The 14,139-nt window shown below is 38.5% G+C and overlaps 1 long non-coding RNA gene across 1 annotated transcript; it reads right to left on the minus strand.

Moving 5' to 3' along the window:
• Positions 1-5,926: 5,926 nt before the first annotated feature.
• LOC125145224 lies at positions 5,927-7,097 on the minus strand. Its single transcript, XR_007143557.1, has 3 exons — positions 7,014-7,097; positions 6,182-6,241; positions 5,927-6,043 (listed from the first exon to the last, which is right to left on the minus strand). It is a non-coding gene; the product is annotated as an uncharacterized LOC125145224 (long non-coding RNA).
• Positions 7,098-14,139: the final 7,042 nt, after the last annotated feature.

The following is a 14,139-nucleotide window of genomic DNA, read 5'->3' on the forward strand; positions in this document are numbered from 1 at the left end:
GTAGCATTTGCTTGTGTAGTAGCTGTAGCGTTTGTAGGTGCTGGTGTAGATGCTGTCGAAACTGTTACATTACCATAAGTAGCATTTGCTTGTGTAGTAGCTGTAGCATTTGTAGGTGCTGGTGTTGTAGATGCTGTCGAAACTGTTACATTACCAGTAGTAGCATTTGCTTGTGTAGTAGCTGTAGCGTTTGTAGAAGCTGGTGTAGATGCTGTCGAAACTGTTACATTACCAGTAGTAGCATTTGCTTGTGTAGTAGCTGTAGTGTTTGTAGGTGCTGGTGTTGTAGATGCTGTCGAAACTGTTACATTACCAGTAGTAGCATTTGCTTGTGTAGTAGCTGTAGCGTTTGTAGGTGCTGGTGTAGATGCTGTCGAAACTGTTACATTACCAGTAGTAGCATTTGCTTGTGTAGTAGCTGTAGCATTTGTAGGTGCCGGTGTAGATGCTGTCGAAACCGTTACATTACCATTAGTAGCATTTGCTTGTGTAGTAGCTGTAGCGTTTGTGAATGCTGGTGTTGTAGATGCTGTCGAAACTGTTACATTACCAGTAGTAGCATTTGCTTGTGTAGTAGCTGTAGCGTTTGTAGGTGCTAGTGTTGTAGATGCTGTCGAAACTGTTACATTATCAGTAGTAGCATTTGCTTGTGTAGTAGCTGTAGCATTTGTAGGTGCCGGTGTAGATGCTGTCGAAACTGTTACATTACCAGTAGTAGCATTTGCTTGTGTAGTAGCTGTAGCGTTTGTAGGTGCTGGTGTAGATGCTGTCGAAACTGTTACATTACCAGTAGTAGCATTTGCTTGTGTAGTAGCTGTAGCGTTTGTAGGTGCTGGTGTTGTAGATGCTGTCGAAACTGTTACATTACTAGCAGTAGCATTTCCTTGTGTAGTAGCTGTAGCGTTTGTAAGTGCTGGTGTTGTAGATGCTGTCGAAACTGTTACATTACCAGTAGTAGCATTTGCTTGTGTAGTAGCTGTAGCATTTGTAGGTGCTGGTGTAGATGCTGTCGAAACTGTTACATTACCAGTAGTAGCATTTGCTTGTGTAGTAGCTGTAGCGTTTGTAGGTGCTGGTGTTGTAGATGCTGTCAAAACTGTTACATTACTAGTAGTAGCATTTGCTTGTGTAGTAGCTGTAGCATTTGTAGGTGCTGCTGTTGTAGGTGCTGTCGAAACTGTTACATTACCCGTAGTAGCATTTGCTTGTGTAGTAGCTGTAGCGTTTGTAGAAGCCGGTGTAGATGCTGTCGAAACTGTTACATTACCAGTAGTAGCATTTGCTTGTGTTGTAGCTGTAGCATTTGTGAGTGCTGGTGTTGTAGATTCTGTCGAAACTGTTACATTACCAGTAGTAGCATTTGCTTGTGTAGTAGCTGTAGCGTTTGTAGGTGCTGGTGTAGATGCTGTTGAAACTGTTACATTACCAGTAGTAGCATTTGCTTGTGTAGTAGCTGTAGCGTTTGTAGGTGCTGGTGTAGATGCTGTCGAAACTGTTACATTACCAGTAGTAGCATTTGCTTGTGTAGTAGCTGTAGCGTTTGTAGGTGCTGGTGTTGTAGATGCTGTCGAAACTGTTACATTACCAGTAGTAGCATTTGCTTGTGTAGTAGCTGTAGCATTTGTAGGTGCTGGTGTAGATGCTGTCGAAACTGTTACATTACCAGTAGTAGCATTTGCTTGTGTTGTAGCTGTAGCATTTGTGAGTGTTGGTGTAGATGCTGTCGAAACTGTTACATTACCAGTAGTAGCATTTGCTTGTGTAGTAGCTGTAGCGTTTGTAGGTGCTGGTGTTGTAGATTCTGTCGAAACTGTTACATTACCAGTAGTAGCATTTGCTTGTGTAGTAGCTGTAGCGTTTGTAGGTAACGGTGTAGATGCTGTCGAAACTGTTACATTAATAGTAGTAGCATTTGCTTGTGTAGTAGCTGTAGTGTTTGTGAGTGCTGCTGTTGTAGCTGCTGTCGAAACTGTTACATTAATAGTAGTAGCATTTGCTTGTGTAGTAGCTGTACTGTTTGTAGGTGCTGCTGTTGTAGCTGCTGTCGAAACTGTTACATTAATAGTAGTAGCATTTGCTTGTGTAGTAGCTGTAGTGTTTGTGAGTGCTGCTGTTGTAGCTGCTGTCGAAACTGTTACATTACCAGTAGTAGCATTTGCTTGTGTAGTAGCTGTAGTGTTTGTAGGTGCTGGTGTTGTAGGTGCTGTCGAAACTGTTACATTACCAGTAGTAGCATTTGCTTGTGTAGTAGCTGTAGCATTTGTAGGTGCTGGTGTTGTAGTTTCTGTCAAAACTGTTACATTACCAGTAGTTGCATTTGCTTGTGTAGTAGCTGTAGCGTTTGTAGGTGCTGGTGTAGTAGATGCTGTCGAAACTGTTACATTACCAGTAGTAGCATTTACTTGTGTTGTAGCTGTAGCGTTTGTAGGTGCTGCTGTTGTAGTTTCTGTCAAAACTGTTACATTACCAGTAGTAGCATTTGCTTGTGTAGTAGCTGTAGCATTTGTATGTGCTGGTGTTGTAGTTTCTGTCAAAACTGTTACATTACCAGTAGTAGCATTTGCTTGTGTAGTAGCTGTAGTGTTTGTAGGCGCTGGTGTTGTAGGTGCTGTCGAAACTGTTACATTACCAGTAGTAGCATTTGCTTGTGTAGTAGCTGTAGCATTTGTAGGTGCTGGTGTTGTAGATGCTGTTGAAACTGTTACATTACCAGTAGTAGCATTTGCTTGTGTAGTAGCTGTAGTGTTTGTAGGTGCTGGTGTAAATGCTGTCGAAACTGTTACATTACCAGTAGTAGCATTTACTTGTGTTGTAGCTGTAGCGTTTGTGAGTGCTGGTGTTGTAGATGCTGTCGAAACTGTTACATTACCAGTAGTAGCATTTGCTTGTGTAGTAGCTGTAGCATTTGTAGGTGCTGGTGTTGTAGATTCTGTCAAAACTGTTACATTACCAGTAGTAGCATTTGCTTGTGTAGTAGCTGTAGCGTTTGTAGGTGCTGGTGTAGATGCTGTCGAAACTGTTACATTACTAGCAGTAGTATTTGGTGGTGTAGTAGCTGTAGCATTTGTAGGTGCTGGTGTAGATGCTGTCGAAACTGTTATATTACCAGTAGTAGCATTTGCTTGTGTAGTAGCTGTATCGTTTGTAGGTGCTGGTGTAGATGTTGTCGAAACTGTTATATTACCAGCAGTAGCATTTGCTTGTGTTGTAGCTGTAGCGTTTGTAGGTGCTGGTGTAGTAGATGCTGTTGAAACTGTTACATTACTAGTAGTAGCATTTGCTTGTGTAGTAGCTGTAGCGTTTGTAGGTGCTGGTGTTATAGACGCTGTCGAAACTGTTACATTACCAGCAGTAGTATTTGTTGGTGTAGTAGCTGTAGCGTTTGTAGGTGCTGGTGTAGCATTTGCTTGTGTAGTAGCTGTAGCATTTGTAGGTGCTGGTGTAGATGTTGTCGAAACTGTTACATTACTAGCAGTAGTATTTGGTGGTGTAGTAGCTGTAGCATTTGTAGGTGCTGGTGTAGATGCTGTCGAAACTGTTATATTACCAGCAGTAGTATTTGGTGGTGTAGTAGCTGTAGCATTTGTAGGTGCTGGTGTAGATGCTGTCAAAACTGTTATATTACCAGCAGTAGTATTTGTTGGTGTAGTAGCTGTATCGTTTGTAGGTGCTGCTGTAGATGCTGTCGTAACTGTTATATTACCAGCGGTATTATTTGTTGGTGTAGTAGCTGTAGCATTTGTAGGTGCTGGTGTAGATGCTGTCAAAACTGTTATATTACCAGCAGTAGTATTTGTTGGTGTAGTAGCTGTATCGTTTGTAGGTGCTGGTGTAGATGCTGTCGTAACTGTTATATTACCAGCGGTATTATTTGTTGGTGTAGTAGCTGTAGCATTTGTAGGTGCTGGTGTAGATGCTGTCAAAACTGTTATATTACCAACAGTAGTATTTGTTGGTGTAGTAGCTGTAGCGTTTGTAGCTGCTGGTGTGGATTCTGTCGAAACTGTTACATTACCATTAGTAGCATTTGCTTGTGTAGTAGCTGTAGCGTTTGTAGGTGCTGCTGTTGTAGGTGCTGTCGAAACTGTTACATTACCAGCAGTAGTATTTGTTGGTGTAGTAGCTGTAGCGTTTGTAGGTGCTGGTGTAGCATTTGCTTGTGTAGTAGCTGTAGCATTTGTAGGTGCTGGTGTAGATGTTGTCAAAACTGTTATATTACCAGCAGTAGTATTTGTTGGTGTAGTAGCTGTAGCATTTGTAGGTGCTGGTGTAGATGTTGTCGAAACTGTTACATTACTAGCAGTAGTATTTGGTGGTGTAGTAGCTGTAGCATTTGTAGGTGCTGGTGTAGATGCTGTCGAAACTGTTATATTACCAGCAGTAGTATTTGGTGGTGTAGTAGCTGTAGCATTTGTAGGTGCTGGTGTAGATGCTGTCAAAACTGTTATATTACCAGCAGTAGTATTTGTTGGTGTAGTAGCTGTATCGTTTGTAGGTGCTGCTGTAGATGCTGTCGTAACTATTATATTACCAGCGGTATTATTTGTTGGTGTAGTAGCTGTAGCATTTGTAGGTGCTGGTGTAGATGCTGTCAAAACTGTTATATTACCAGCAGTAGTATTTGTTGGTGTAGTAGCTGTATCGTTTGTAGGTGCTGGTGTAGATGCTGTCGTAACTGTTATATTACCAGCGGTATTATTTGTTGGTGTAGTAGCTGTAGCATTTGTAGGTGCTGGTGTAGATGCTGTCGAACCTGTTACATTACCAGCAGTATTATTTGTTGGTGTAGTAGCTGTATCGTTTGTAGGTGCTGCTGTAGATGCTGTCGTAACTATTATATTACCAGCGGTATTATTTGTTGGTGTAGTAGCTGTAGCATTTGTAGGTGCTGGTGTAGATGCTGTCAAAACTGTTATATTACCAGCAGTAGTATTTGTTGGTGTAGTAGCTGTATCGTTTGTAGGTGCTGGTGTAGATGCTGTCGTAACTGTTATATTACCAGCGGTATTATTTGTTGGTGTAGTAGCTGTAGCATTTGTAGGTGCTGGTGTAGATGCTGTCAAAACTGTTATATTACCAACAGTAGTATTTGTTGGTGTAGTAGCTGTAGCGTTTGTAGCTGCTGGTGTGGATTCTGTCGAAAGTGTTACATTACCATTAGTAGCATTTGCTTGTGGAGTAGCTGTAGCGTTTGTAGGTGCTGCTGTTGTAGGTGCTGTCGAAACTGTTACATTACCATCAGAAGTATTTGTTGGTGTAGTAGCTGTAGCATTTGTAGGTGCTGATGTAGATGCTGTCGAAACTGTTATATTACCAGTAGTAGCATTTGCTTGTGTAGTAGCTGTATCGTTTGTAGTTGTTGGCGGTGTAGATGCTGTCGAAACTGTTATATTACCAGCAGTAGTATTTGTTGTTGTAGTAGCTGTAGCGTTTGTAGATCCTGCTGTAGATGCTGTGGAAACTGTTATATTACCAGCAGTATTATTTGTTGGTGTAGTAGCTGTAGCATTTGTAGGTGCTGGTGTAGATGCTGTAGAAACTGTTATATTACCAGCAGTAGTATTTGTTTGTGTAGTAGCTGTATCGTTTGTAGGTGCTGGTGTAGATGTTGTCGAAACTGTTACATTACCATCAGTATTATTTGTTGGTGTAGTAGCTGTAGCATTTGTAGGTGCTGGTGTAGATGCTGTCGAACCTGTTACATTACCAGCAGTATTATTTGTTGGTGTAGTAGCTGTATCGTTTGTAGGTGTTGGTGTAGATGCTGTCGAAACTGTTATATTACCAGCAGTAGTATTTGTTGGTGTAGTAGCTGTAGCGTTTGTAGGTGCTGGTGTGGATTCTGTCGAAACTGTTACATTACCAGTAGTAGCATTTGCTTGTGTAGTAGCTGTAGCATTTGTAGGTGCTGGTGTGGATTCTGTCGAAACTGTTACATTACCAGTAGTAGCATTTGCTTGTGTAGTAGCTGTAGCGTTTGTAGTTGCTGCTGTTGTAGATGGGTCACTTGTGCTTTGTCCAGTTACAGATCTCAGAATGATACCTATCGAATTATTATTATTATTATTATTATTATTATTATTATTATTATTATTATTATTATTATTATTCAAAATCTGCAGTAAGGCATTATGGATGAAATAATAACAGTGAAAAACATCAGCCTAGAATAAGAACTTACTCAGTATGAACACGATTCTCAGTTCTTTTCTCGTCATCCTGAATGTTTCTCAATAACAACCTTAAATAATATTACACAAATTATTATACACTTTTCAGAAATCAAAATGTTTTCAAATCTTGTACCACATTGTGTTTTCTATTGTATTACATTACACAATATTCTTCATCTGCATTCTATAGAGTTTTATACATTGGTAAGCAATATCACAGACTATTAATCATTTTTAGATACCAGTGGGTTTTTTTTTTTTTCACAGCATTTATTGAACACTCTGACTTAAACTTTAGCAGAAGTGAATGTCAGAGTGTTCAATAAATGCTGAAATTCTTTTTAAAAAATCCTAATTTTCCTTAATTCTTTCATGAAAATGAAAGAAAAACCTTTACTTAATTCTTTCTAGAACACGATAGTGCCAGGTCTCAGTGGATTTCCAGAGATTACTAATTATTTTTCATCTAAACTCGATTGAAAATTTTCTCCTTGGCAATATCTATGATCTTAGCTGACACAATACGCACATACAGGTATATACGTATACATATGCATTCACAGACAATTAAAATAATTTTCGATTAGGGTCTGCCCGTGCTTATTTAAAAAACTCAATAACATTTAACAGTATCTGTATATCTAGAATTGTACCTGATTGATAAAACAGCAAAAAAGCAAATAACATTAAAACAGATGACAATTTTTTTTCTTAAAATCAGTCTTATATACATGCAATTTATATCTAATAACCTGATTATGTATTATAAATTTGATCATTATTTCATAGGTATGAATACATTATTACTTCCATCACTAATATGCAAAATATTAAACTCACCCAGATGATTTGTAATCTTTGTAAGTGTTCAGTTAGAGTGTTATAAAAAGTCCTCAGTTTCAGGTCAGAATCATAGTCCCCGTATTCAGGATACTAAGGCAATGCTTGTCTTGGTTTGTGGCTTTTATAGGCTATGAGTTGCCACGATGAATAAACCCACTTTTTTTGTCTGTTTCACTGTGATACTAATCGGGAGATCATCGGCTTTCACGTTGTCACACATGACTTCACATTTTCAGGCTTGTTCTCATTCTTGTCTTGAATTTACGTTAAAGACTGCATTCCACTTTTGACTTATACAAGTTCAGAGAGGGAAAGCTTCAAACTTTGAGAATGCTTCATAAGCCTTATTATCAAACCTATATAGAAGTGTATTTCATTTACAAATTTTTTAAACAAAGCTGGGGGCACGGTGGCTTAGTGGTTAGTACGTTCACCTCACACATCCAGGGTTGGGGGTTTGATTACCTCCTCCGCCTTTTGTGTGTGGAGTTTGCATGTTCTCCCCGTGCCTCGGGGGTTTCCTCCGGGTACTCCGGTTTCCTCCCCCTGTCCAAAGTCATGCATGGTAGGTTGATTGGCATCTCTGGAAAATTGTCCGTAGTGTGTGATTGTGTGAGTGAATGAGAGTGTGTTTGTGTGCCCTGCGATGGGTTGCCACTACGTCCAGGGTGTATGCTGCCTTGATGCCCGATGACGCCTGAGATAGGTACAGGCTCCCTGTGACCCGAGGTATCTCCCTGTGACCCGAGGTATGACCCGAGGTATTTTCCTAAGCGGTAGGAAATGAATGAATGAATGAAACAAAGCTGAAAATCAACAGCTGATATTTCCATTCCAGAGATATCTAAATTAAATAATCCTGAAGTGCATCATTTTGCATCAATAATGTACGTGGTGTTTGCAGGTTTCTAAAATATATGTAAAAGAGGCTGTACAACAATACTTATTATAGAATCTCTCAAATTTCACCACTGTTTTTCATCACAAATTTATTGTTTGGTGCTAAAATACAGAAATCCTAATTGGCTTGGATAATGTATCTGCTTTTGTTGTATAGATAGTAACAAGAGAAAAGGTTGCCATTAGCCTTAATTTACTGCAAATATGCTGTGTATATTTTAATAATACCAGGTGGGTGACATAAAGGAGGATATTAAAGTTATGTACATCACCCAAAATGTACTTTTGTATATGTTATATAGCCTTTCTGTATATGTTATCAGATTCTTCCAGGTTCACTCCATGGGGAGTTGAACGTGAAATGTATTAAAATTGACAATTTATTCATATTTGGTTTAATGTGTATGTGATTTCTAGATTTTATGCACTGAAAAATGTTTTTAAAGACAAGGAATTAATTTTCTATTTTAGTGTGTGCTCTTACTTGTTTAATAAATGCATGTCATCTACTACATTTTTGTTTTAACATTTCACAGTTTGCATTCTGAAGTCTAAAGACGTAAGACAAGGCATCGGTTTGTTATCCATCACTGACACATTTGTTTTCTGTTTTTTCATGTTTGATGCTTTGAGCTACGTGATACATGACTAATAACGAAACTTCTTAGTATTAGCATCTGACTACTGACATATAAGCAAATAACTGTCAGGGTAGGGAAGGTAGGTTAATTGAATTTTTTTTTTACATGAGTATATAAAACTGCTCATGAAGCATTTGTGTATAGTTCTGACCGTCTCTGCCTTACCAAGAACAGAAAGAAAGGTGCTAGTGACTAATAGATTATCAAGAAGAATTAAATCATTCAAATGAGAACCTGAGTGTTATGTTTTTTCCTCATCAACACATATGCAATGACAGAAAGTTGAAGTGATTTTATAAATTTTAGAAATCGCATGGTGCCCATGTACAATTAACACATTTACGCACAACTTCATGTTATGATTCACAGCACATGTAATGCACGAGTTTCTATTTTTTCACATTCCTCACTGGTTTACTTAATTTTATGTTAATTAGGGCTCCTGTTATCAGAAATATAGTGAAACATAGATCAGAAACATAGCTCCTTATTGTGCTATTTGTTCATACTCATCACTCCTCTTTGGAAGTTTGTGGATTTGTCATTGTCAATGTCCTTTAATCATGAATTTTCATTCTTATGTAAATACATGTAGTAGCTGTCGGTGTCAGGGATCAGCCCAGACTTTCGGCGATGTGCTGTAGTTATTGTTATTGTTGTTGTCACGTGTCTGCCCCGCCTTCGTCTGCTCCTCCCTGTTTCCACATCAGATCCTAATTGTATCTCTTTGTCTTTTGTATAAATGTGAGCATTGGTTACGTCTAGTCAAGGTTAGGTTACGTCATTTGTATTGTCTTAGTCCTCGTCATTTACTGTCTTTGTCTTTATCATTTATTAAACCCCATTCATTTGAAGCTATCCTGTGTACGGGTCGGTCTCCCTCCTTCCCTGGTTGTGACAGAATGATTCCGCTGACAACTCCGACTAAGCAGGATAGCTTCCAGCTCAGACCGGCTTTTTTTTTTTTTTTTTTCGTTATCCCCCCATCCTAATCGTCGTCTTCCTCCGGACTGTTCCGTCAGTCTATCTAGATCCATTTTAATCGTCGTCTCTCCCTGGACTGTTCCGTCAGTCTTCCTGGATCTATTTTAACCGTCGTCTCCACCGGACTGTTCCGTCAGTCTTCTTGGACCTTTTTTTTTCTTTTTTTTCCGGTGCCCTGTGGCATCGCCCCGCACTTAGGTCCAGTGAGGGATGCTGCTCCATTTCCGGTTCCGCCGAGGAGGACATCGCCTCACTTCATCCGTGGGGGGTGTTGCAGGCCCGTGGTGGATGATCTTTCCTGCCCTCCCTCTCTTTTCCTCAGTTCGTCGAGGCGAGGGTTTGGCATGTTAGCTCGGCTGTGGACATTGCTCGGCCCTTCAGCTCAGCGATGGACATTGCTCGGCCCTTCAGCTCGGCTGTGGACTTAGCTTGGCCCTTCAGCTAAAATGCGGACGCTGCCTCGGCCCTTAAGTTCGGCTGTGGACATTGCTCGGCCCTCTCTGGCTGCGCCGCCTTGTGCCCTGCTCCCCCCAACTACCTCGCCGTGTGCTTTGGCTCCCCCCGCCTACCTCACCGTCCCCAACTTCGGTACACAACTTCGGTTGTGTACACAACTTCGGTACAACATGAAAATGCTTTAATCATAAGCAGAAAAAGCAGAGATGATGCTAATAAAGTAGGCAGTTGAACAGAGAGGTTAAAACAGTACTGTCAGAAGATAATAATGATAATAAAACCTCACAAATTAGATGTCACACTTCAGTTGTTAGAGAGCTGTGATCCACCATGAAAAAATATTATCCTCAACTCAGATTGTAAACAGAAATCTTTGAATTCAGATTTAGAGTCTTTTTCATTTTCACTCCTGATGAGAATGGATGCATCTCTCTGTAAACTGGCAGACAAAATGTTCATGTTAACTTCATCAATAAAGATAAGTGGACTTGTTTTAGAAGCCCAAGCCTTGACACTACCATCATCATGTTTCACAGATGAGCATGTATCTTTTGGTTCATGAGAAGATTCTTTCTTTTGCAACACTTTCCATCACTTTGCTAGAGGTTAATGTTGGTTTCAGAAATTTCATGGCTCATTTCTGTATTTTCTTGTGATATGTATGTATGATATTTCTAGCCTCTATATTTCTGCTCTTAAAGATTACTAGGTAGATTACTAAGTATAGTACTAAAGTACTTTTTCCCTGCCATGTGAAGGATGGGGAGATGTTACTGACTGTTGTTTCTGGGTTTTTCCCTCATAGTGTCATGATTGTTTATATCTTGTTCCCTGCACTTCTGTGTGGGTTCTCTAGTGGGTTTCCTCCACCAGATCCATATCCTGTTCTGAGCCATGCAGACATGTTCCCCATTTCTTGCTATTTACCCTCCTATTTATTTTGTTTGTGCTTTTGCTGAGGCCTCATCTTTTGTTAACTCGTGTTTTCTAGATTGTTTTTGGTTTTCTTGTATCTTGTTTTGTTTTTGTTGCTCATTTTTTTCCCCTACAGTTTTTCTGTGTCTGTTGCTCTTGTGATTTTATTAATAAATCCCTGTCTGTTTTTTGCTATCCCTGCATCGGTCTGGTTTTTGCCCCTGTTGAATGCACCCCTTTCCTAACACATAGTTCTAACAAATTATCTGTCCTCAGCTGATTCTGCTTCCCCTACTTGATTTTTATCTGTGGTTTCTTTCAAGTTATTCAACATCGTTGTATTGGCTATGCATCTTGTTTAAGTAATGCCTTAAATTGGCTTGTCTTTCTCCCAAAGACAGCTCTCTGTTCTTTATGTTGGCTTCTCATTTTTAACAACAAATGCAGTCTCACAGATTTAAACAATCAATCTAACAGGAAAATATTTTTGCTCAGAGAAGAATTGGGTGGTCTGATAATGTCCTATGTTCAACATTGTTTAATATATCTATATATAAATAAAAAGATAATAAAGGCTGACCTGATCTTTCTTCTTATTTCTTATATTTAACTTTTTGATCTTAAACCCAAATGGCTTCAGTCTACAGCAAAAAGAGGATAATTTCTTCTGTCCATTAGTTTCAGAGGGGACTGTATAAGAGAATAGAGAAAGGACATGCAGTAATGTGAAAAGTTAATTTTGCATGGGTCAATAGTTCACTAGAAATCTGGATGAAAATGTTTTGGATTTACAAAACACACTTTTGCTGTTCCCTAGACACTGGTATGCTACTCCACCTGAATATTTATACAGGTTTCACAGAAACACTATCTTGTCACTATCTGGCCTGATTCTATCATCACACATTTCAACACAATAATTAATGCCTTTGGTGTCAACATGAAAAAAAACCCTCATGTACGTCACAAATTCTTAAAGCCAGTTTGGTGACACGAGATAATCAACAAAGTTTTACCAGAAAAATAATTGAACCAGCATGAATCATGTCACAACTAGAAAACAACAAATCTTTGAACAATAAATAGAAACAAAATGTACAAGAACATTAAATACAGATTTAAATAAATACGTTTTTTCACACACTTCCCACTCACAGGTTTTTGATAGGATTTAGAACTTAGAAGGATTTAATTGTGCTATTCCAAAATGCTGATCTCTCTCTGAAGGCATTGCTTCATGGCCGCACCATCATGCTGGAAGTTGAATTTCTGCCACAGTCTAAGAGTTACTCTATCTAAAAATATGTACAGTAATATATACAGCACACTACAAACTTTCACACAGGCTGAACCTGACAAGTGAGAAATGTCTATACTCCTGTTTCTCAGTGCTGCTTTTATTAGCCAAAACTTGAAAATTTAACAGATCTTTTAATAAAGATCCTCATACTATACTTCATCATTCCTCATACTTTATCATTTAGTAGTTGCTGAAGATGATTGAATTTTCTGGACTGCAGGCCCACCAAGAACAGAATGTTCTACTTTCACAGGTATCAAATCAAGGAACTTAACCAAGGTGCAGATAACTCTGGATTTGGTTTCATAACCATACCACATTATTGTGAACTATCAGGTGAAATAGGTGAAATCTGAGCAAGAAAAATATGCTTCCTTCTTTCCCAACGCACTGCTGATCTGATTAAGAGCTATTAAAACTATCAGTATGTATCTTCACAGTGTTCCTGTACCTACAGTAAATAGGTACTCTGAAATCCAGTCTGAACTGAGTTGAAAGATCTTTCATTTTAGTTGAATAGCTCTTTTTAAAACAGACATTGTCATTGGCAGCTTGACAGAAATTTAAACATAGATTTAGATCCTTAAATAACAAAGCTAAATAAAAGCTAAAAAAGAGCTGTCAATAACAAGGAAAAACGTTCAGATGACATGAGGAAGAAACGTATCATTATAAATGTATCCAAGGACATATATATTAATTGTAATGGGCTGCAGAAGTGTACAAAAAAACAAAGGAGTTTGTGGGTTTAAAAATAAAACACCAAATACATAAGCAAATGTGTTTCAATGAACCTTAAATAACCGTCATTCAGGAATTGTTGTGGTTTAGTGTTTGTAGGGAATGTGAATTGTACGTGACTCACACTGTATGTCACTATGTGACTGAATATTTTGGCATCTACAGTATACAAACACAGTTTATTACAAGCTTACAAGTGCTATACACAATTCTTAATTGTTATATGATGTTCAGAAAGCTGCAGATACACCAATAACTAGAGATTTAGTGCTCATTTAGGTGCTTAGTAAAAAAAGATATAGATCATTATGTCTAAACCCAAATAAAATGAACCAATTCATGATGAAAGAAAGTATTTTTGAAATCCTGCATAGGTGTCATAACCAGTCTTACAGAATAGATGTTTAAAAATGAAGTATGAAACAAGATAGTAAGTGAGAATTAAGTCCTTAATGAGGCACCTATTTATTATTCTTGTTAGAATAGGTAATTATTGTTAGATGTTTCCTACAATTAGGAGGATTTGTTAAAACTAATTTGGTTCTTTCATTCAATTATTCAGTCAGTCAGTCAGTCATATAAAGAGTTTTACTGTAGTCAGGAGGAAACTGGGCACTATCTACTGAGTGAGATGTGAACTACAAAGTGCACACTCTCCTTAACATTTATGTTATTTATATATATCTTTTACTAGTATTATGGATATGCAAGGAAACCTAGAACTAACCATAGACCATAGACCATAGAACTAAAACCTAATCAACACAGGGACATGTTTTGAAACTCAGCAATCAGTAACCAGAGCAAACCAGGACAGATGTGAGAGGGTGACTGGAAACCTGAAGATACCAAAAATAGTCCCAGAAAAGTAAAAATTTCATTGTCATACATGTGTGGGCATGTGCAATCATCACATGCATTTGCTTGGTGTGGTTACATCGTGGAAAAAGACTGAGAAAAGGATGGGATTTGGGTATGATGTGTGTACGTTCAAAGCCAACAGCGACTACAATGACAATGTAGTGAAATTGTATGGGGTCGAATTTAGGTGGAGCTTCATGAAAAGCAGTGTCAACAAACAGCAAACAATACACCACAAAGAGCACAGTGCTGAACAAACTACAGACCTAATGTAATGTAAGGTTAATGTTAAAGTATGTATTTAAATATTTATAATTTTCACCAT

The sequence above is a fragment of the Tachysurus fulvidraco genome, chromosome 7 (assembly GCF_022655615.1).
Source record: "Tachysurus fulvidraco isolate hzauxx_2018 chromosome 7, HZAU_PFXX_2.0, whole genome shotgun sequence".
In the NCBI taxonomy this organism is placed as follows: domain Eukaryota; kingdom Metazoa; phylum Chordata; class Actinopteri; order Siluriformes; family Bagridae; genus Tachysurus; species Tachysurus fulvidraco.